The 13,883-nt window shown below is 46.1% G+C and overlaps 1 protein-coding gene across 1 annotated transcript in view; it reads right to left on the reverse strand.

Annotated features, from left to right (window-relative positions):
* Positions 1–12,940, reverse strand: part of LOC134346960 (phospholipase D1-like) — a 176,938-nt gene extending 163,998 nt beyond the window's left edge. The window contains exon 1 of the mRNA XM_063048860.1: positions 12,793–12,940. The gene's annotated coding sequence lies outside the window, so the exon portion shown is untranslated. The remainder of the gene's footprint in view (positions 1–12,792) is intronic.
* Positions 12,941–13,883: the final 943 nt, after the last annotated feature.

Raw genomic sequence — 13,883 nt, forward strand, 5'->3', positions numbered from 1 at the left:
AAGCCAGTCATCCGTGCAGCCGAACCAGGAGCCCGTCAGTTGCAGGCCACAGCTTCGGTGCAGGGCAGAGCAGAGATGAGTAAACCTTGCGAATCAGTGAGTGAAACCAGCCCATCCATCGCCTCCGGCCCTGATGTGAAAACCTACTCAACCTGGCCCCACGCTTAACTTAGCCAAACCTCAGCTTAGCTTAACCAAGGATCCCGATCCTCACTCCGGGACCCAGGCCTGCGCCATGCCACCTCAACTCTGCGTCGCTCAGTTCTGCCACATCAAACCGCCTCCACGCCCCACCAGCAATGGCCTAATACTGGCTCATTCCTCACTCTCAGGCCCGGGACCCTTTGCCTCAACTCAGACTGTACACACCACGCTGTAACCGTTCTGCACCTTCGAGAATTCAGTTCACACCACAAAAATGGAAAATCCTACAGGCGTTTCAAAAGCTCATCTCCAAAAGGGAACTTACTGGCTATCAATTGCAGTAATTGTATCAGAGAAAAAGTGTGATTCATAGTTATTTATAGTTCTGTTTGCTACCAGCAAGTCGTCGTACTTCACCAGCGGCATCTTAAACCAGATTGAAGCTCGTAGTAAACAGGAGAAAATCTGCAGATGCTAGAATTCCGAGCAACACACAAAATGCTGGAAGAACTCAGCAGGCCAGGTAGCATCAATGGAGAAAAATACAGTCCAACTTTTGGCCCAAGACCCTAATGCCCCACCTCCCCCTCATACCCCAACTGTTATTTATTTTTATACACACATTCTTTCTCTCACTCTCCTTTTTCTCCCTCTGTCCCTCTGACTATACCCCTTGCCCATCCTCTGGGTCCCCCCCCCCGTCTTTCTTCCCGGACCCCCTGTCCCATGATCCTCTCATATCCCCTTTGCCAATCACCTGTCCAGCTCTTGGCTCCATCCCTCCCCCTCCCCCTCTCAAATCTCTTACTAACTCTTCCTTCAGTTAGTCCTGACGAAAGGTCTCGACCCGAAACGCCGACTGTACCTCTTCCTAGAGATGCTGCCTGGCCTGCTGTGTTCACCAGCAACTTTGATGTGTGTTGCAGCAACTTACAGTACTTCTTTTGTTTTGTGTGGAACTGCTGTTGTAAAACAAATTTCACAAAATATGGCAGCAATAGCCAATTCTGATATTAATAATCTTCTCCTTAGATGGCTAAAGCCGCAGAAAAGGTCACCGAGAATTTGATCATTATAGTCTTCCTAGAGATAAAGATTAGCTTTATTTGTCTCACGTACGTCACTTCAGTCAACGACCAACACAGTCCGAGGGCAGCCCGCGGATGTCGCCACACTTCCAAAGTAGCGTGCCCACACAATTTACTCACCATAACCTGTACACCTTTGAAATGAGGAGCTTGCAGAGGAAACCTGTGCAGTTGTAGAGGGAAGATAGAAACTCCTTGCAGATAGTGTCGGGAATTGAACCCCGATATTCTGATGGCTGGCACTGTAAAGCGTGACGCCAACTGTGTCACCTTCATCACGAGGTAGCTCCCAAGCAATGGGGAGTGATCCACATTATGCAGAGTGCTGTGTAGCTTGGCAAGGCTGCAGTACCCACTGAAGAGCAAGTCTATTATCTCTAGAGAGGCAATACACAGTCATCATCTTAATCCTATACTCATACTCTCAACCTAATCTGCAGTGAATTATTTTTAGATTTCCTCGATTCTCTAGTATCTGGTATCTGTGTTTACTTTGACTGGTCAAATGTGCCAATTATGCAGACGGCGGGAGTTCCAGGAAACAGGTTGGCTGTCCTGCCCATTCACCCGATACATCAGTTACAGACACCCTCCGGTTACCCTGGAAGTGCAAAGAGAGCAGTGGGAATTACAGTGGGGGGTGGGGGTGGGGGTGGGGGTGGGTGGGAGAGGGGTTAGTCTGCTCCACTGTTCCATCATGGTGGTTTACTACTCATCCCAGTCCCATTCTCCTGCCCTAACCTTTGACACCCTGACTGATCAACCTTTGCTTTAAAATTTACTAAATGACTTGGCTTCCCTGATGAAGGGCCTTGGCCTGAAATATTGGCTGTTTCTTCCTCTCCAATGATGCTGCCTGACCTCCTGCATTCCCCCCGTGTTTTGTGCGTGTTGCCTTGGGTTTCCAGCATCTGCAGATTTTCCTCGTGGTTGTGGCCTTCACAAATGTCAGTGGCAATGAATTCCACAGACTCATCATTCTTTGGCTAAAGAAATTCTCCTCTTCTCCGTTCTAAAGGGACGTTCTTTTATTCCGAGGCTGTAGCCCTCTGGTCCAAGACTCCCCCACCACAGGAATCATCCCCTCATCCACACAGGGGTTTCAATATTTGACAGGTTTCAATGAGACCCACCCCTCATTGTTCTAAACCCCAGTGAGCACAGGCCCAAAGAAATCACAGGGAGTGGCTTTGATCAGCTATCAGAACATATCCAAACAAATAGCAGAAAGAAAACCTGCTGCATTGTTCTGCAGGAACCAGCGACAACTTGACCAGGCCTGCAATTCCAACAAGATGACGTGTGTTAGGGAGCCCGATTTGGAGATTTGTAGGAAGGCAGGCCTGCACAGTAGCCTTGTGCTCCATTTTCTACAACTCACTTGGGATAGTTTCCAAATCCTCAGGGAGGCTGTGGAAAAGGGTTGCCGGGGCAGAGGGCGGAGAAGAGGAAGTCTTTTTTAAAGCAGGCATCAAATCACAAAGAAGAGAAAATCGGCAGATGCCGGAAATGTGCTTGTTTGATTTGGAATGTTCAGTCATAGAAGCAGATTCAACAATAAGTCAAGTCTGTCATTTAACTATACACATGTATACCATCAAACGAGACAATGTTTCTTCAGACTAGGGTGTAAAGCACAGTAGTATACATAGTACATAATAATTTAGGAAAGTAAGAATCAAATCTACAGATGGATTGCACATAAATAAAGTACAGTGTATACAATACTGTAAAGTTTAGAACAGATTAACCGGTGACACTTCGAATGTGATGTGGCAGGGTGTTCAGAAGCCTAATGGCCTGAGGAAAGAAACTGTTTCCCATCCTGACTGATCTTGTCTTCCTGCATCGGAGTCTCCTGCCTGATGGTAGAAAGTCAGAGGATGCTGGATGGATGGGTGGGTTCCTTGATAATACTAAGGGTCCTGTGTACCCAGCGCTCCTGATAAATGTCCCCGATGGATGGTAGGGAGACCCCTATGATCCTCTCAGCCATAATGGAACATAAAACAATGCAGCACATGAACAGGCCCTTCGGCCCACTACGTCAGTGCTAAACAGTGCCATATTGAGCTCAATCTCTTCTGCTTACACCTGATCTATTTCCTGACACTCCCTGCATATCTATTTGCCTATCTAAAGATCTCTGTTTCTGCCTCCACTCCTGGCACTTATCATTCTCTATGCATGCAAAAGCTTGTCCTGCACATATCGGAATGAGAATCAGGTTTATTATTTATTTTTTGAGACACAGCGTGGAACAGACCCTACTGACCCTTCGAGCTGTGTTGCCCAGCAACCTCCGATTTAACCGCAGCCGAATCACTGGACAATTTACAACGACCAATTAGCCTAATCAACCGCACATCCCGTGAACCAGACTTGCAGTTTTTTTTATATTATCAATGTCCAACAGGGTCTTGTGATCACAAGAAAAATGTTTACAGTACAGATTTGCATCATTTTGTTGGGTCCGGAGAGGCCATTACGACCAAGCGTGCAGCCATCTTTCCTTTCCCCCTGCCGACGTTGCACAGCTTGCTGAGTTCCTCCAGCAGACTGCTTGTTGCTGCAACCCTTCCGAGTTCTGACAAAGGGTTTCGGACGTGCCCCTCTTCCCTTGCCGCCTGATCTTCTGAATGTTTTTATACTGGACAGTCGTGTTTCGTAGCGTCCCTTCGGCCCAAGTCATCCATGCTGACCGCAACACCCACCAAGCACGGAAACAGGCCCTTCGGTGCAACTCACCCACAACTGCCATTTACTATTTAGAGATACAGCGTGGTAACACGACCTTTTGGTCCAATGCACCTGCACCGCGCAATTCCACCCACGTGACCTATTAACCTACTAACATGTACGTCTGTGGAGTGTGGGAGAGGACCGGAGCACCCGGAGGAAACCCACGCATTCGTGGGGAGAACGTACAAGCTCCTTACAGGCAGTGGTGGGATTCATTCGGTATAAGTCGTGAAATTTGTTGTTTTGTGGCAGCAGTACAGTCTCAGCAAGGTGACATCCATCATCAGCTTCCCCCACCAACCGGTCCATGCCCGCCTCTCGAACAGAAGATCCACAGCTCAAAGCTCAACAACAATTTCAGCCCCACTGCCATCCGGTTCCTGAACCGACCAGAAGAACTCCAACACTACCTCAGGCTAGATATTCGTCAACTTGCACTAATGGCGTTATGTTTGTTTGGATCATGTCATTGTGGGCTATCCTCATCAACCAGGACATGCCATCTTGTTACTACCATTGGGGAGCAGGTTGAAGATGCAGGTTCAATGTACTAGGAACAGTTTCTTCCCCTTTACCATCAGATTTCTAAACAGTCTATGAACACTATTTTGTTATTCCTATTTTTTTATACTATTTATTTATTTTGTAATTTACAATAGTTTTACGTCAGGCCCCTAGGCCTGAGTCGACGTAGTAGTAGTTTATATCTTGACATTGTATTGCTGCCACAAAACAACAAATTTGAAAAGAACATACAAGATTCTGCAGATGCTGGAAATCTTCAGAATGAAGTTCCTTGGGGTGCAGATCTCGGACAATCTCACCTGGTCCAGGAACACAACTGGAATTGTGAAACGGGCCCAGCAGAGATTGCACTTTCTGAGGAAGCTTAAACAAGCATCACTCCCCACCAACATCTTAACTACATTCTACAGAGGCGTGGTTGAGAGTGTGCTGACCTTTTGCATCACAACCTGGTACTCCAGCTGCAATGCTGTCGACAAAAAAGCCTTGCAGAGGGTGGTTCGGGGAGCAGAGAAGTTTATCGGGGTCTCCCTACCTTCTGTCCAAGACCTCTTTCAGAGTGGATGCCTCCAGAAGACACGGTACATCATTGAAGACCCTCACACCCTCTCCAGGAACTGTTTGTTATTCTGCCATCAGGCAAACGTTACAGGAGCATCAAAACTAAAACCACAAGGCTACTAAACAGCTTCCTCCCACAGGCAGTCAGACTGCTAAATAGCTGCTCTACCTGACTCTGTTTGGACACTTTTAACTTGCACTGGACACTTATAACTTGATTTTAACTGACATATGGCTGTTGTGTTTTACTATTTATTGTTATGTTTATTATTTAGTGTTGCGTTTGTTATGTTATGATTGCACTGCTCCTGGGAAACACTGTCTCATTCTGCCCTGCAGAGCTGATGTATGGTTAGAATGACAATAAAGTTTTTTTTGAATCTTTGAATCTTAATATCACCAGGCATATGTTGTGAAATTTGTTGTGATGCAGCAGCAGTACATGGCAATACATAATAAAAATTATAATTACATATAGAGCTGGCTGCTGGTGTAGTGGTATCAGCACTGGGCTTTGAGGTAATTGGTCCCAGGTTCCAATCTGGCTTGCTCTGCGTGATTTCCATTTCTGCTGGGCTGAGCATCGAGCTAGCAACTCAGCCTTGTAAAAAAACAGACAACATGCGAAAGAAATAGCAAGGTTGCCGCCCGATGTGCTACAAGGCATGAAAAGGAAAAACAAAAAACTTTATACGTACATTAAATCAAATAAAAAGAGGCAAGTGAGTGCGAGGCGAGTGAAAGCTCGGCCTGTCCACCGTACTGAGAGTGAGGAAAGCCAGGGGTTTGCGTGGTCGAAGTGTCAGGCCGATTTGAAAAGGTTGGGTACAGGCCAAAATGCAGCAGCGAGGTCCAGGACCAGGACCAGAGGGCGCTGATGCTTCAGGGCCCGGGACCGAAAGCGAGGAACGAGCTAATGTTTGGACGATTTAAATACCAGACCAGATCGATAAGGCAGAGTGCGGGCTCCAGAGGCGAGGGTCAGGCTGCTCTACGACGCTTACACAGTTCTGTGCTCGGGGCCTGCTCCAGCTGCAGTTTTGCCTGGCTTCGTGTCTGAGGACTCACTTTCGTTCTGAAAGCTAGTTGCTTACTATATTGTTTGCACGATTTTTATTTAATCCGCACATTGGGTGTTTGACGGTCTTTTTTTTTTAAAAAATAGGTCCTCTTGGGTTTCTTTGTTTTGAGGCTGCTTGTAATTAGACGAATATCAATGTTGTATAAAGAACACATAACACCTGCCCATTATATCACTGGCGTTTCAGGCAGCAATGAACGTCTTCCATTTCTACCAGTGTTCAAGGCTTCCTTCATTGTGTCAGCAGCTTCCTCTTGGTTTTCACTACTGTCTGTCATGTAAGTCCCGGGTGGAGACTCGGGAATACCGTCACACTCAGATGTAGAAGGATTCTTCATTGCTCTTTCCATAACAATTTTATTTTGTTAGCCCTGAGCTGAACTCCTGAACCTGGAGGACCAGTGGACCACTCTTAGTATGGCCTTTACCCTTTGACCTGTTTGGCATGGGTGACCCTACCAAGAAGAAGAAGAAGAAAGCCCTTAACTCTGAGTGGAGTCATCTGGACGCCGTCATGACGTCGTTTTTTTTTAGCAGGCTTTCCTATTTTTACGAGGCTGAGTTGCTAGCTCGACACTCAGCTCAGCACGGATGGAAAGCGTGCAAGGGAGCTGGCTGGATTCAAACTCGGGATCCTTCGCTCCGAAGTTCAGCGCTGATGCCACTACGCCACCAGCCAGCTAGACCCTACCAAGAGCCAAAGCATAAAGTCCTGACTCCAGCCAACATAGCTCTCCGGGTCACTGAGACACACAAGCCTCCAAACCCTACGGCAAGGTTGTGGCCCTCTTGGAGGATGGCATCAGAATCAGGTTAAATATTAAATGGTTAAATTAAATAAGTAATCAGAGGGCAGTATGTACCCTGGCATTCAGAAATTATATGGCATACATTCTTTGGTAATAAATGTACTTTGCACTTTGAATGAATCAGAGCCACTGGCATAATTTCTTCATGATTGCATCAATGTGTTGGGCCCAGGACAGATCCTCGGAGATGTTGACACTCTGGAACTTAAAGCTCAGAGAGAGTGTGTGCGTGGACCCACTCGGAGAGAGTGTGTGCGTGGACCCACTCGGAGAGAGTGTGTGCGTGGACCCACTCGGAGAGAGTGTGTGCGTGGACCCACTCGGAGAGAGTGTGTGCGTGGACCCACTCGGAGAGAGTGTGTGCGTGGACCCACTCGGAGAGAGTGTGTGCGTGGACCCACTCGGAGAGAGTGTGTGCGTGGACCCACTCGGAGAGAGTGTGTGCGTGGACCCACTCGGAGAGAGTGTGTGCGTGGACCCACTCGGAGAGAGTGTGTGCGTGGACCCACTCGGAGAGAGTGTGTGCGTGGACCCACTCGGAGAGAGTGTGTATGGACCCACTCGGAGAGAGTGTGTATGGACCCACTCAGAGAGAGTGTGTATGGACCCACTCAGAGAGTGTGTATGGACCCACTCAGAGAGTGTGTATGGACCCACTCAGAGAGTGTGTATGGACCCACTCGGGTTAAGAGAGTAAGATGTCAAACTCAAATGGGATTCCAAATCTGCAGTACCTTATGCTTTAGTTGCAACTTGGCAATGCTTTAATTCTGAGTCAAACCATGAAGAAAGCATTCGACGCACAGATTAATTTCTGACCACATATCAGAGTTACCACTTGCTCGCTTCCTTCCCCGTGACGTTGGGCTTTTCATCTGTGCGTCAGTTGGCAGGGCGAGATGTTCACTGGCTCCAACGCTGGGATCAATCAGCCACTCCTCTAATACCCTGTCATCACTTCAGGACAGTGGAACGATGTACGAGGGTTACTGCAGGCAATACAGTTAAGCAAGGGGTCCTTGGAACCCCCGTTGTTAGCAGACAGCAGGGCAATCGTCCTCCTCGAGCTCGTTCTTGTCACTTGAGATTATCAGCCTCAATGTTGAATCTGACTCACCCCTCATTCCTCTAAACCAAGTCCTCACCCCTCATTCCTCTAAACCAAGTCCACGCACCCAGACCAGAGCTTTACTGGAGAGTTGAGGCCGAATATCAGTTTGTTTAAAAGACGTCGAAGGAGATGTCATGCTGAGTGATTGTGCAGGATGCTATCAGTCACACTAACAACTATGACATCATTTACTTTAAAAGAGTGTTCCTATTTGTCCGAATACATGCCGTGCATCTCAAATAGCCTCTGACAACCAAGTCCAGCTCCTGGCCTCCACACATGGATTAGCTACTAAGCCCAGCAGAACTGTTTCTACTAACAGGAGAAGGGGCAACGAAGGGTTACTGGCACCTTAAAACCAATCACTTCAAGCAGGTGGGGCTCATCAGCTCATCCAGGAGAAGGAAAACTCTGACCTCAAACCTCTACTGCCTTGTGGCTATATCCATTCACAGAGAAGACTTTAGGGGGTTAAGCCCAAGGAAAATATCCGGAGCTCGAGTCCCTAAGATAGTCTTACATTGAGTTCAACAGTTACTGGCAACTCTTGCGATGCTGCTGGTGCCAAACTGTATCGGCCTCTGCCATTCCTTTGGATTCATCAGATGCCGGCTGTGAGGGCAACTTCTCCATATTGTTTCGGGCCCTTCGCCTAAGGGTGTGCTGACACTGGAGAGGGTTCAAAGGAGGTTCAGAAAAAGGATTCTGAGTTTGAAAGGCCTGTCTTCTGAGGAGCATTTGATGGCTCTGGGTATGTACTCACTGGAATTCAGAAGAATGGGTGGGGGATCTCATTGAAACCCATTGAATGTTGAAAGGTCTCAACAGAGTGGATGTGGCGAGGATGTTTCCTTTGGTGGGACAGACTCAGAAAAGAGGGACATCCATTTAGAACAGAGATGAGGAGGAATTTCTTTAGTTGAGGGGGAAATGGATCAGACATGATGAAATGACATTTCTTGATAAGTGCACTCCCTCCAAATGCCAGTATCATGCATATTAATTCTGAACAAGGAATTATTCAACCTAATATGTCCAATATGTATACATTTAAGTATAACCTCTCTCCTTTTATACCCATTGTCCAGCTGAGTTCCACCATCTTCTGAATTGTATATAAATGCTGGCCTTTTATTTCCTTATCACAACTTTGTTCTCACAGTGATTGAATAGACTTGTTAATTATGGCTTTCATCTCTCCTTTAAGCAAAGGCACATCCAGATACGGAGAAACTTTACTACTAACAGATTTACTATACAATTTGAAATCAATTGTGGGTGAAATCCTTTTAGGAAACCAAGTAACTTGAGTCTTTATTTCAGAAAATTTAAACCCCCTCTGATGCCCCCATTCCCCTACTTCATAACACCTGCCTGCATTACATTTTCCTTATAACTATATAATTTATATTCCTTCCTCTCTTCCACACTGCACCATCATCAGCATATAATGATTTGGAAATGTCTGCACCAACATACAGGGATTTCCAACCTTTCTTTATGCCATGGACCCCCACCATTAATCGAGGTGCCTGTGGACCCCAGGTTAGAAACTCCTTAAAATATCATTAATCATAATGTTTAAAAAGGAGAGGGCTACAAACACTTTCCTGTGGAGTCCCATTCTCTATATCCTATTCCTTTTAGAGGGTCATTCCCACTAACTTGTATCTTCCCAGCATGTAAAAAATCTTGAATCCAATTGAACAGTCTTATTGCCTGTTCCCACCTTATCCAGCCTAAGCAGCCTTTCCGGCCTTTTGGGGTGCGGCACCCAGCAATCCTCCGATTTCACCCCAGCCTAATCACTGGACAATTTACAATGACGAATTAGCCCACCAACTGGTACATCTTTGGACAGTGGGAGGGACTCACACAGTCACAGGGAGAATGTACAAACTCCTGAAACACAACCTTAAATAAGAATTCAACCAGGTTTCCTGCACACATATAACATCAGCTTTATTTGGTAAATCCTCAATAAATTTCTCAAACTCTTGATCATTAGCTGACAAACTTGTAGCATTCCATTGTAAAAACCTATAACAATCCTCCTTTGAAATCTGAATATTACTTATTCCACTTTCTAAGGCATCTTTAATAACTTATAGAGTTAACTCTTTTACCTCTAGATGTTTTTTCTGCAGCTTTTAAATATAATTTTAATTTTTTTCTGTCCTACATTTAGTTTGTGTTGTGAAAATGATAAACTCAATTAATCAACAATCAGAGAATCTTTAGTTATATAATTATGCACATTACACGCCGTTTTTAAACTGTCCGAATTCCAGATATTTATCAGTCCTATTGACACGGTCTCCTGCACAGCGTCTGCACATGAAATGCCCAGTTCCACCCAAACACACTATGCTTCCACAGCTTTCTTATATACAGTATAGCAGTCAATTCTAACCAAACCAAATTGCCGCTGCTGGCGACCCCCATGAATTTGTTATACTTGTATGATGCACCTTCAGCTTCAATAATAATTGTTCCAAAAGTCAAGGATATGTATTTGACCCTTTTTTAAGCAACTAGAAAACATACAACTTTGCAGCGATGAAATGCAAGCGTAATTGAGCAGTCAACCAAAGATACATCTGTTAGCACTCAGCTGCAAACTGCCGTGAATAAAGCATGAAGTCGCAAATTATTCCCTTCACTTTTACCACACCCCCACCCATGGGGCCAGTTACCATGACAAACATGCAACACAGAATACAGTGCAGATAGAGAACAGACACACTTCTCCTACATACAGGACACCCTGCATAAGCAGTAGATATGGTCTCCTCCGCAGATGCAACAATGGCAACAATTGCCATAATCATGTTCTCCACCACCGCTTTACACACTGCTGCTACATGACCAAATTTCTGGCATTGAAAACATCTCAGAGGGGTGGCACATAGACTGGAACAATATAACTCATATATGGTTCCTTGGGAAGACTGGATTGGGGAGGCATTTGAATGTAAGAAAGCCAAATGTTAGGAGCTGGTGGAGCAGTGACAAAGACAGGAGTAGAGGGCACATGCAAGCCCATACAGGTGGGGTGTAGATGTTTTGCTGGCTGCTTGCTTTGGAGAACCTACTCTCTCCTTGGTATTACAGGAGCCGCAAAGAAAAGAGCCATCAGGACCGTCACAGAGGCTGCTGACCGAGCCTCCAGAACCATGGACCAATGCTGGGGGGTGGGGTGGGGGGGACACACAGCCAGGGCCTGATCAAACCTGGCTGGGTCACCTGGACGAGGGTGTCTGATGTTGAAAGATCTAAAGCACTCAATGATCCCAGGTTACATCACTAATTATGTGTCCCAGCACACCCTAAGATGTACCTCAGCATCAACCCTATCCCTAATTAACCCTATCCGTCAAATTTTTCCCCATCAAATTTAATCAACACCAATAAACGATCTGCTCTAACACAAAACCCTTTTAAGTGTTTAGCATCCACAACTTTTCCCCAGACTAAATTATTTTTAAATTGGTCCATGGATACATGTACAGGCACTCCATAGATTACTCCTCAGAGCCACTGTCGTTCAATATCATTCCTTGGCATTATTGGTATTCCTGCCACACCTTTTAACTTCCAAAGCTTTGCCACATTGCTTACTATCTTTACAAAATAGGAAGAGCATCTAAAAGCTTTTGTGCCCACAACAGCTCCTCACACTTTGTTCAAATCTGGGTTAATCTAATTGGCGGTATCTGAAGCAGGGCCACATTCAAAACTCCGTTAAACTCTTGATTCCTTCTTTTATTTAAATCCTGTCTACCGCCTTCATCACTGAGCGACAAGCCACTGCAATCCTTAATTGTTCGCTTAATTTTCCATTTCCCAGAAACCTGCCATTCGTCTTCCTCTGTACAACTCCTGTCACCCAATACCACCTCCAGTTTGCGACCTCCCTCGCTGCTGGTTCTCTCTATCCATACCCCCCCCCCACCCCTTGCCTGAGAGAAAACTCCCAACAACAGGCTCAGTGCTTTGTTCCAACCCCAATCAGCTTCACCACATCCTCCCTGGATTCAGAGCCGTCCACTCTCTCAAATCTGCACCAACCCCAACCTTCTCACTGACCGAACCGGAGGCTCCCCGCGGTGTTAACGCGTTTGCTCGTAACTTTTCAAAGAAATTAAACTCCCATCCCCCTGCACTCCCTCCCTCCGTCTCTTTCTCCAACTTTCTCTCCAAACTGGTTCCTCCCTCTCACCACCCCTTCCCTCTCCCTTTCTCCTGTTCTCCGTCCTATTGCTTCATATCTAGTCTTTCCCTCTCCTCCACTTTCTTAACTCCTCTCTTTCCCTTTTCTCTCAGCGTTTTCTTTCTCCCTTGTCTCCCTCCTTCCCACCCTCCCTCCCTACCCCCCTCGCCACCCCTCCTGTCTCGCTCCGTCTCCCTCCCCTTTCTGCCCATTCTCTTTCCTCTCTCCCCGTTTCTCTCTCTCCCTCCTGTCTCTCTCTCTCTCTCTCTCTCTCTCTCTCTCTCTCTCTCTCTCTCTCTCTCCCTCCCTCCCTCCCTCCCTCCCTCCCTGATGTTTTCAGCTGTCACAGGCAGACGCCGGCTCACATTATAAGGGCGGACTGACTGCACGCCCCATTCACAGGGCTGCGACGCCTCTGCCTTCAACCCTTCCCGACGAGAAAACAACTTTTACAAAAAGGGGAAAACATTTGGCCCGGAGCCCCTTTCCTCCCCTGCCCACCAAACCCCACCACTCACCGGCCGCGGGTCCCGGAGCAAGAGCTACGTCTCCGGTTGAGCAGAGGTGAACCCCAGCGCTGAAAGATCGGCTGAATTCTTCCCAAATTCCTAAATCAACTCAGACCGTACCATCCAACCATTTGCAGGGAGGCTCTTCTCAGAGCTTCCGGCTGAGGGAGGTGGTGCAGTTTGCTGGCCGGAGGCTTGCTCGCCTGGAATTTAACTGTGGTCCGAGACTCCGGAAACCCAGCCCCTACGAAACGCAGCGTGCAAGGTTGCAGGCATTAAAAGACCAAAATTCAAAGAAAATGTTATTATTAGAATACGTATGTGTCACCCTGAGATTCATTTTCCTGTAGGCATAATCAGCAAATCTAAAGAATAGTAACTATAAAAAGATAAGTGAAAGATCAACCAGAGTGCTGAAGATAACAAATTGTGCAATTGCAAATACAAATCAATAACGAGAACATGAAATAAAGAGACCTTAAAGTGAGCTCATTATTTGTGGGAACACAGTTATTATTTCTTTATTGGGATACAGCCCGAAATAAGCCCTTCGAATGGCACCACCCAACAACATCCAAATTAAACCTATACTAATCACGTAACATTTACAATGACCTATTAACCTATGAACTGGTACGTCTTTGGAACGTAGGAGGAAACCGGAGCACTTGGAGGAAACCACACACGATCGTACAAACTCATTAAGGCAGTGGCTGGGCAGCCGATACTGTAAAGTGTTGTGCTAATCTCTACACTACTATGCTGCCCAAAATTTTCAATAATTTGAAAATCGAGGATCAATTTTATTTGCCGTATACATTTGCGTACTGTGGTGTGTTGGCGCACCGTGTAACAAAAAGAATGAACAATTATAAAGAATTATACTTTATACTTTATTGTCGCCAAACAATTGATACTAGAATGTACAATCATCACAGCGACATTTGATTCTGCGCTTCCCACTCCCTGGAGTACAAATGGATAGTAAATATTAAAAATTTAAATTATAAATTATAAATAGGAAATAGAAAATGGAAAGTAAGGTAGTGCAAAAAAACCGAGAGGCAGGTCCGGGTATCTGGAGGGTATGGCCCAGATCT

Source organism: Mobula hypostoma, chromosome 5, assembly GCF_963921235.1.
Source record: "Mobula hypostoma chromosome 5, sMobHyp1.1, whole genome shotgun sequence".
In the NCBI taxonomy this organism is placed as follows: domain Eukaryota; kingdom Metazoa; phylum Chordata; class Chondrichthyes; order Myliobatiformes; family Myliobatidae; genus Mobula; species Mobula hypostoma.